A 9,846-nucleotide genomic window follows, 5' to 3' on the forward strand; every position below is an offset into this window, starting at 1 on the left:
GGCCTGGTAATAGTCATATAAATCAAACTTCCTAGTATGCGTCTGTACATAGTAGGGTCCTCCAGAAGCTCACCTGCATCTGCGCTTAACTTCACATTCTACTCCAAAGGAACTAAAATAGGCTTACAGCTTGTCATCCCATATTTGGACAGCATGTCCAATCCATACTGCCTCTGCAAGAGCCATATCCCACTTGTGGATCTAATTACCTCGATGCCCAAGAAGTAACTAGCTCTCCCAGATCCTTCATCTCAAACTTCTGCATCAATAGCATTTTCACATGAAGGATATCTTCAAATCATCAACATAAATGACAAGCAGCATAATGCCTTTCTTTGTTTTTCTCACATAAAGTGAGAAATCTGCCTTGGAAATCTGAAAGTCAATAGTGACAAGATACTGTCCTATCTTGTCAGACCATGCTTTGGGTGCTTGCTTCAAGCCATACAAGGCTTTCTTCAACTTGTAAACAAACTCAGGATGAACAGCATGAACATACCCTGGTGGCTAGCCACTCCATATAGACCTCTTCTTGTAAATCACCATGCAAGAATGCATTCTTTACAACCATTTGATGTAAAGACCATCCCTTTGATGCAGCCATAGCAATGACTGCTCTTGTGGTTGCCATCCTTGCAACCGAACTGAATGTTTCTTCATAATCAATGCCATATGTCTGTGCATACCCCTTGACAACTAATCTTGCCTTGTATCTGTTCACAGAACCATCTGCATTGTGCTTCACCTTATAAACCCAAAGGCACCAATTCCCATGTAGCATTTTCTTTCAAGGCATCCATTTCTTCATCCATGGCTTTCTCCGATTTTTCTTTTCCCATGGCTTGCTCAAAAGAAGTGGGTTCTGGTTCATGTATCACTTTGACCATATAGGCATAGTGAATGGCTGTAAATCCATCATATTTCAGCCCTATCCACAGGATACCTAGCTTTGGTAGACCTGTGTAAAATAGGCTCACTACCAGGTGCTCTCAAAACATCCCTCGTCTTCCTTACTCAAGGTGTAACAACAAAAGGAATACCCAACTCATCATCAAGGCTCTGTTCTGAGCCATTGGATTCACCATCCACATAAGAGTGACCTACATTCACATCAACCATGGGCTGATCTACTTTCCCTTTTCCTTTTCATGATACTTGCATACCACTATCTGCATTGCTTTGAGGAGATCCTCCTGATCTCAATCTGCCTGTCCATGGCGAAGTATGTGAACCACTACTAGAGGATACTATAGGTCCACTAATATTTTGTGATTGCTGCCGTGAATTCTGTGCAGCATTACCATTTTGTGCATCTACATCATCAATCACATTTACTGGTTTATACCAGCTGCTCATCTCATAAAAAACAACAACTCTGCTCATTGTAAACTTATGAGTAGAAGGGTTATAGCATCTATACCCTTTCTACTGTAGAGAATAACCAATAAAGATGCACTTTTCAGCTTTTGGATCCAACTTGGATCTCAACTCATCTGGCACATGAACATAAGCAATGCAACCAAAAACTTTCAAATGAGAAATATCTGGTTTCCTACCAGTATACCTCTCCTCTGGCATCATGCCATGTATTGCTGCAGTGGGGGTCATCTTCATTATGTAGACTACTCTAGCAACTGCTCCAGCCCTATAATAATCTAGCAGGTCTTTTTCATTGAGCATGGCATGAGATACCTCTCCAATATGCCTGCTTTTCCTTTCTGCAAGTCCATTTTGCCATGGGGTATGACTACATGAATATTGCTGCTTTATGCCATGCTCCTGCAGGAAACTTGCAAACTCATTCGAGAGGTACTCTCCCCCTCCATCTGACCTTAGGCATTTTATTTGCAGGCCTATTTCTTTTTCAACCATAGCTTTAAAAGCTTTGAAATGCCCAAACACTTCACTTTTCTTTTTCATAAAATACACCCAAACTTTTTTGGTATAGTCATCAGTAAAAGTGACAAAATAATGATAGCCTCCAATAGATGCAGCTTTAGTAGTCCACACGTCAGAGTGGATTAATTCCAATGACCTCTTACTCTCTTGAACATGTCTAGGAAATGGTTTCCTTGCCCGTTTTCCAAATTGACAAGCTTCACATACCTTATGCATTTTTGTAACCTTGAACTTAGGCAATCCTACAATAATATTTTGGGCCTGCATTAATTTAAGTCGTTGTACATTAACATGATCAATGCATTTATGCTAGATATCAATATCTGCAACTACACCGGTCCCATGTGCAACATTGCTGCACTCAATTCAGGCATGTCTGCATCCAACATAAACATCCTGCCCTTCTTCTTTCCTTTTGCTATCAAGCAACCTTTATTTTTCATATCCACAACAAAGCATCCATGAGGATTAAATCTGACCTGCAAGCCCTGCTCAACCATTTGACCAATAGAAACTTGGTTCTTGGTGATATTCGGGACATGAAATACATCAGACAGGTATTTCTTTTTTCCATCCTGCATAGACAAAGGAATTTTACCAATCTGCACAATAGGATGTGTAGAATCATCACCAGTCTCCATAAATCCTGGTCTTTCCATTTTCCTTACATCTTGCATCCATTCTGCATGACCTATCATGTGGTTTGATGGACCTGAGTCAACATACTACACATCATTGCTTTCTTCTGCACTTGTCTCAAAATTGGTCATGTGCTGCACCATAAACAGATGCTCATTTTTGTCATCACCCTGCCTACTAGAGGATGCATAATTGCCTTGCTGCAATTTTCCAGTCATGATGTCATTCTACTTTTTATAGCAGTCTTTAACCATTTGACCCATTTTACCATAGTAGTAGCATTCAACATTGTTGTTTGCATTTTGGCCTCTCTGCCATCCACCACAACCCCTTTGGCTCCCCCTGCCTCTAAAGTTACCATGTCCTCCTCCATAGGACTAGTTTTCTTGAATTTGTTGCATATTCTGATTTCTGCCACGACCTCCAAATCAGCCTGCTCTACCTCTGCCTCTACCTCTTCCAGCATTTGAGTAGAAGATAGCTTCTTTTGAAGTTCCTCCTGAAGAAGATGCACGACCATTTCTCTGCTCTTTAGAAATTAGAAGAGCAATCAACTCCTCAAAATCAGGAAAATTCTGACGGACGGCATGGATGTCCAGAATTGTGCATAATCCTTTCCTAGACCATTCAAGGTCACAAAAACTAAATCATCATCTTCCACTGGCAACCCAATAGAAGCAAGTGCATCTACAATCTTCTTCACCTTCATGTGGTAGTCATTGATGCTCATATTTTCTCTCTACACATTATGTAACTCCTACTTGAGCTGCATTTTCCTGGCTTGTGTATTTGTGCTATACATTTTTGTCAAAGTATCCCACGCCTCCTTTGGTGTGCTTGCATCCTGAATATGCACAATCATAGAATTTGAAATACTGATAGACAGCCAGTACATAACTTTTTTGGCTCTCTCATGCTAGCCTTTAAATGCCTGCAACTCCTGTTGATTGGGAGCATTAGGAATAACTGGTTCTTGTCCAGCTCCAGTAATGAACTCCCAATAGCCTTTTCCCTTAAGGAAATTCGTCATTCTAAACTTCCATGCTTGGAAGTTGTTCTTGTCAAGCTTTTCAGTGACAATCTGTGAAAGAGCATCAGACGCCATTATAGAACACTATAAAATATTCTATAACTGCAAAAAAACACAACTTCTACCTCACAAGGGCAAATTTGCAAAACTGACGAGAGTGGTATTTGACCAGACAGTCACTTCCTAGTGATGATTATGCATCAATAGGCAATAAGAATGATTCTGTCACTCCCAATATCTCTGCACATAGGCATATAATGTAATTTTTGCGATAACTTTTCACCAACCTGCAGAACAGTGGTCACACAACAAAAACATGGCACTTTCCTGAGTGCCTGCGAAAAACTTCCGCCACCAAAACGGGCCTTGAAATGGCCCCATAGCATATACTGCCCTCTCACCACACTGCAAAGGACATCCTAATCTGAGACAGTGCACTCTTGCACTTTTCGGTTATGCTACCTGCAGAGATTTGCTCCCAAACTCGAAAAAAAAGGAAAGCAACACTGATCCTCTTACTAGGACACCGCGAACTTGGTTTTCTTTCTTAAGCTCCTTACCAAGAACCGAGCTCTGATACCATGTGAAGAGAGTGGGAGAGAAGGAAGGAGTCTCACTTGTAGCTTTCTCACATACATAATGGGGGAATATACACAAAGGTGGAGGCTGAAAATAGTTTTCCTCTTCTTAGTTGTGAAAGCCAAAAGAACTCTAAGTACAAAAGAATAGGTGAACCCTATATGTGGGTCTCAAACCAAAATCAGCTAACTAAGGTGGCATACTAATTGAGCCACTAACTAGAGTACATAACGATAGCTGTCATCCAGCTATTATTCATGGGCAGTGTACCAACTGCATCTACAGCTAACAAGTCGTAACAAGTCGATGACATAAATGCACAACAGTCACCCTGGCATATCACGAGTGGAGCTTGATATCTCAACATGGAGCCCATAGGGACCCTCTTTTTTCCATATTTCCACATCCTCCTTATTCCACATAGGAATTCTAGAAGGATTCCTCTTGACTCTACACTCCTCCACATGCCTTCCACATGCTTGGCATGTGGCCTCTCTTATATTATTGGAACACATGGATATGTGCCCACCTCTTTATATGACTCACTCTTCCTATTTTCTAAAAACCCCATAATATCCCATACACAAATAACTCTCACCCCATACCAAGGTATTTATAATTCATACCTATGGTATTTACAATGATCCATTCCACTCATCCTCTCAATCCCATACAATATCTTAGAAAATAGAAATAAGTAAGAGCTGCTAGGCTATCAGTTGATACTCAAAGTCTTATCAAACATAGAAGAAAACAATACCAATGCCAAATAAAAAATATCAAAATTTGGCATCACAATAGCATCTTCACAAAGTATAGGGGAATATATCTGCGAGCTTTCTTTGCAAATAGGATCTCCCAGATGTGATGGTTGCATTCTATTTGATGGCTTGGTTACGATAAGGCACAATGGGCCATCACCCATGCTCAATGGAAGTTGAGCCTTGCTCCCATATAGATATAATATCGTCATTTGAGATGAGGTTCTTTACTTGCACATACTTCAATCCTTCAAGGTTATGGAAAGGACTGGCAACATCAATTGCCTTTGCCTAGTCTCGTCTCATAGGTTGTGTCATCGTGTCAGCCATGTCCATAATGAACTTCATGGCTTGACTAGCACGTCTGCATGCATCTTGTGCCTCGTACTCGGCCTGTGTGGATGGTCGAGAGGGTGTTCTTGATGATGATGCTATTGTTGTGAACCATGATCTTGAAAATGCTAAGCCTAATAACAAAGATACGAGTTCATAACATGAGCCATACATACATTCTAACATTAACACTTATTGCATTAAATTTGGACTCCAGAGTCTACATTTTTGACTAATCCTAAAAATCCTTCCCAAATTGAAAGCTTGCTTTATGCAAATGTCATTCAAGATCTTCCCATGTACTCTACCCTGAACCTTGGAACCTCTTCTGACCTCTGAAACCTCTCTCTAAACCTTGGAACCTCCTTCTAAACCTTGGAACTCCTTCTAAACCTTGGAACCTCCTTCTAACCGTGGAGCCTCTTCTAAACCCTGGAACCTCCTTCTAACCCCTGGAACCTCCTTCTAACCCTTAAACTCCTCCTAAAACCTACAACCCCCAATGAAGACGAAAGCCTTCATTACCTCAACCATGATGATACATATTCCTTTTACACATGCATGCACTATGTTTGCTTACCACACTTAAACCTATGTCTCTGACTAGAATATGACTCAAGGTCCTAAGCTACATGTATACTACAAACGACAACCCCGATATATCTGTAGGTGACAAAAAGCCTCAGAACCCTGCATACTCAAAATACGCTGCTCTTCCCATGGAAGCCATGAGAAAGGGCCAACATTTGGCACCATTGCTGGGGAGACTAGCATCTCAAGTAACGAGTAAACACACGTAGGTATGTATAAAAAAAAACAAACTACTTGGAACTTTTATGAACATATCACTCAGGAGCTAGGAGAGCTAAAATTTTTCCAACTCAAGTAAATAATAATAATAATAATAATTTCCTAGCTGAAACTCTTCGTTATCGGTTTAGGAAAATGCATGTTTTTTGGAAAAACAACACCTTAAGGAATAAGTCAGACCATGTGATGGTTGTCAGAGTGTAGAGCTTGAAATTTTGAGTATTTCTCCTTTTTACGGAAGCACATTCTGACACAACCACCAAAAGTTATGGGCAATCGATGATTAAAGGCTCTAAATGCCATAACCCAAAAGAAAAATTAAAACCACCTCCCTAGTCAAACTTGGACAAATTCAAAGCTGCACATGTGTTTGACTAAATCCACAGCTCCCCCTACTTCCCTATACAAGAGCACCCATCCCTCTCATACTTTTTCTGGCACATCTTGCCTCGATCCTCTTCCCCATTCCGAGCCCTATGCAAGACACTCCTCCCTCTCCATCGACCACCACCCTACTCCCATCCTCACATGGTAAGTTACTTCGAGCCCATCTCGCAGCGATAACCTAGCCATCCACCCATTGTCCATTGGTCCTCAACAATCACGTTACATCGAGAAAGACTTGGAGAGCGTTCAGGTGACCATCTCTTCCTCCCTTTGAATTTTTGTGAAAGTTTTCCGTTTTCCATCAAAGTTTTCCATCCGTTAAGTTTTTTTTCTTTTTTTTCTTTTTCCCCCCTCCCCCTCCTCCATCTCCCCCTCCACCCTCCACCCCTTCCATCTCCACCCCCCCCTTTTTTCCCCTTCCCCCTCCTCCATCTCCCCCTCCACCCTCCACCCCTTCCATCTCCACCACCCCCTTCCCTTCCCCCCCCCTCTCCTCCATCTCCCCCTCCACCCAGTCCATCTCCACCACCTGCCCCTTTTTCCCCCTCCCCCTCCTCCATCTCCCCCTCCACCCTCCACCCCTTCGATCTCCACCACCCCCTTTCTCCCCCCTCCATCTCCATCACCCCTTCCCCCCTCCCCCCCCCTTCTCCCTCCACCACCACCCTTTCTTCCCCCCCACCCCCCCTCCTCCACCTCCACCCTCCACCCCCTCCTCCACCACCACTCTCTTCCCCCCCTTTTATCTCTTTCTCTCTTTCTCTCTTTCCCCACCTTCTCTCTCTCTCTCTCTCTCTCTCTCTCTCTCTCTCTTTCCCCCCTTCTCTCTCTCTCTCTCTTTGCCCCCTTCTCTCTCTCTCTCTCTCTCTCTCTTCCCCCCTTCTCTCTCTCTCTCTCTCTCTCTTTCTCTCTCTCTCTCTCTCTCTCTCTCTCTTTGCCCCCCTTCTCTCTCTCTCTCTCTCTCTCTCTCTCTCTCTTTCCCCCCTTCTCTCTCTCTCTCTCTCTCTCTCTCTCTCTCTCTCTCCCCTTGCCCTCTCTCTCTCTCTACCCCCTCTCTCTTCTCTCTCTCTCTACCCCCCCTCATCAGCCGCTCCTCCCCTAAACTACCTAATAGCTAATATTATAGCAAGGGCCTAAGCCCTTACTATAGCTGCCAAGGGCAGCGGTGCCCGTAGCGGTGCTCGTCGACAAGGCGGTGCCCGCACGCAATGCCCGATCATGGCGATGGAGCTCACAACGGCGCTTGCCTCGTGCCTCGCCTCCCCGCAAGCACCCCATACTAACTCCACCCTCCCTAACTCCCTCTACCACACCTCCAAAACCCACCCCTCCCCTCCACCCTCCCCTCCACCCACCCCTCCAGCCGCCACCCCCTCACCGCCGCGCGAAACCCCCCCCCCCAAATTTTTATTGAATTAAAAAAAAAACAACATAGCCTAACCTAACCCTAAATCTAACCTTAGGTTAGTTTAACCTAGCTTAGGTTAGTTTAACTTAGGTTAGGTTAGTTGAACTTAGTTAGGTTTAACCTAGGTTAGTTACTAATAGCTAGGTTAACTTAACTAACCTTCAGTTAGTGCCTAATTGTAGTTAGTGATAGTCGTTAGGTTAGTTAAACTAACTACATAGTTACAATAATTGAGAAGGTTATAGGCTAGTTAGACTAACTAGAATTAACTTGGTTCAAAGCCCTCAGTTAGATTTAAAGTCCATTCACACCAACCTTAAGACCAAGCCCCCCCTCCCCCTAAAAAGGCCAATTTTACCCCTACTTTAACACTTCGTATCGCGCCCGTTTGGGACCCAAACTAGACCCTGTTTGAACTAAAATTTCACACACGGAAACACCATGCTACGAGGAATTTTTCCAGCCCATTTCACACCATTTTGGCATCCCTAGCACTCGCTCATTTGCACCCCCGTGCGAGCCTCGTTTTGCACGAATTTGCTCGTATCCTTACGTCGTGACCTCTGTTTGACGATCTAGCTACACCGGCACATTTCCCTACACACATAGGACAATCTTAGGAACATTATTACCACGACAGTCCCCACAACACTAACACAACTCTAACCCTCCAAACAAAACAACATCAACACCTGCACTTGCGGTAGAGACGCCCTTTGCAAATCTCGCCCAATCTGCATGTAGCTATGTTCTAGCCAAAGTCTCTAACTCCAACGCTCGCCAAATCCGCATACAACTTTGTTGCAACCACTGCCCTCAACAATCCTCTACCCCAGATCCCCCCCTAAAATTCAATCACTCCCTTTCACTCCTCCACACCACAAGATGGATGGACGTCATCGTGATAATGATGGGGATATCGACCTCGATGTAGAGGCTGACAATTTCTTTGATTGAAGAAATAATAACACTCAAGGCAGGCGCCCCTTGGGAACACTGAAACTTCCCAAATATAATGGTAGGGGAGATCCAGCCCGATTCCTCCAACATTTTGATGCTGCATGCCGAGTAGGTGGAGATCAATCCCATGAAACCAAGGTGGCCTAGTTTCCCATGGCCTTAACTGATGAAGCATCTAAATGGCACCTAGACCTTCTAGTGGAAGAGCAAGCCACATGGGACCTGCTTCAAACAGAAGTTAAAAGACACTTTCAAATGGAGAGGCTACAAGATGATCCCGCTCTCCAACTAAGCAAGATCGAACAAGGCCATCAAGAAGATGTACGCACGTACCTGGGTAAGATGAAAAGATTAATCGCCAAATGTGACCCACGCCCAATGCAAAGTACCTCATGGCCTGGTTCATTGCAAGACTAAGAAATAAAATCTGAAAGGATATGAAAAAGATTAGCAACTAGGAAATGTTCAGTGCTGCTAATGTGGTAGCCATTGACATCGAGGATGGCATGACCGGACTCTAACACTAGCAGTGATGACGACAGATCTAGTGCATGAGATAAGCACTAAAAAAAGGGCAAATCCAGGTCCACTATCGAAACATCAAATGAAGATTGCCTGGAGGCCATGACCATGAAGCTGAAAGAAGACATGATGCAGGCCATGGAACAAAAACTTCACTTGTCTCAGCCGCCAACTCGGACATATCCACGATGAGAAAATGTCTGGTGTCCACATTGCATGGCCAATCATACATCAAATGAGTGCTCGATCCTAAGAGCCAGGATCATTGCACAAGCAAATCCACCACCAAGGTTGTGGTGCCATATTTGCATTGTCGGCAGCCATGATGAAAATAGTTGCATCTTCGACATGCGCAATAACCCGCCTCGATCTCAACAATACCAAGCGGCACCCATGCCAGTGTACAAGCAATTGGCACTTGCACAAGTGCCCCCAACTTCGAGGGTAAATCTTGTTCCCATTCAGACACAAGTACCACAACTACTTAGGAATCCGAATCCATGACCATATCCAAGAGC

The sequence above is a fragment of the Dipteris shenzhenensis genome, chromosome 16 (assembly GCF_047967505.1).
Source record: "Dipteris shenzhenensis isolate YYH24624 ecotype China chromosome 16, Dip_SZ_1.0, whole genome shotgun sequence".
In the NCBI taxonomy this organism is placed as follows: Eukaryota; Viridiplantae; Streptophyta; class Polypodiopsida; order Gleicheniales; family Dipteridaceae; genus Dipteris; species Dipteris shenzhenensis.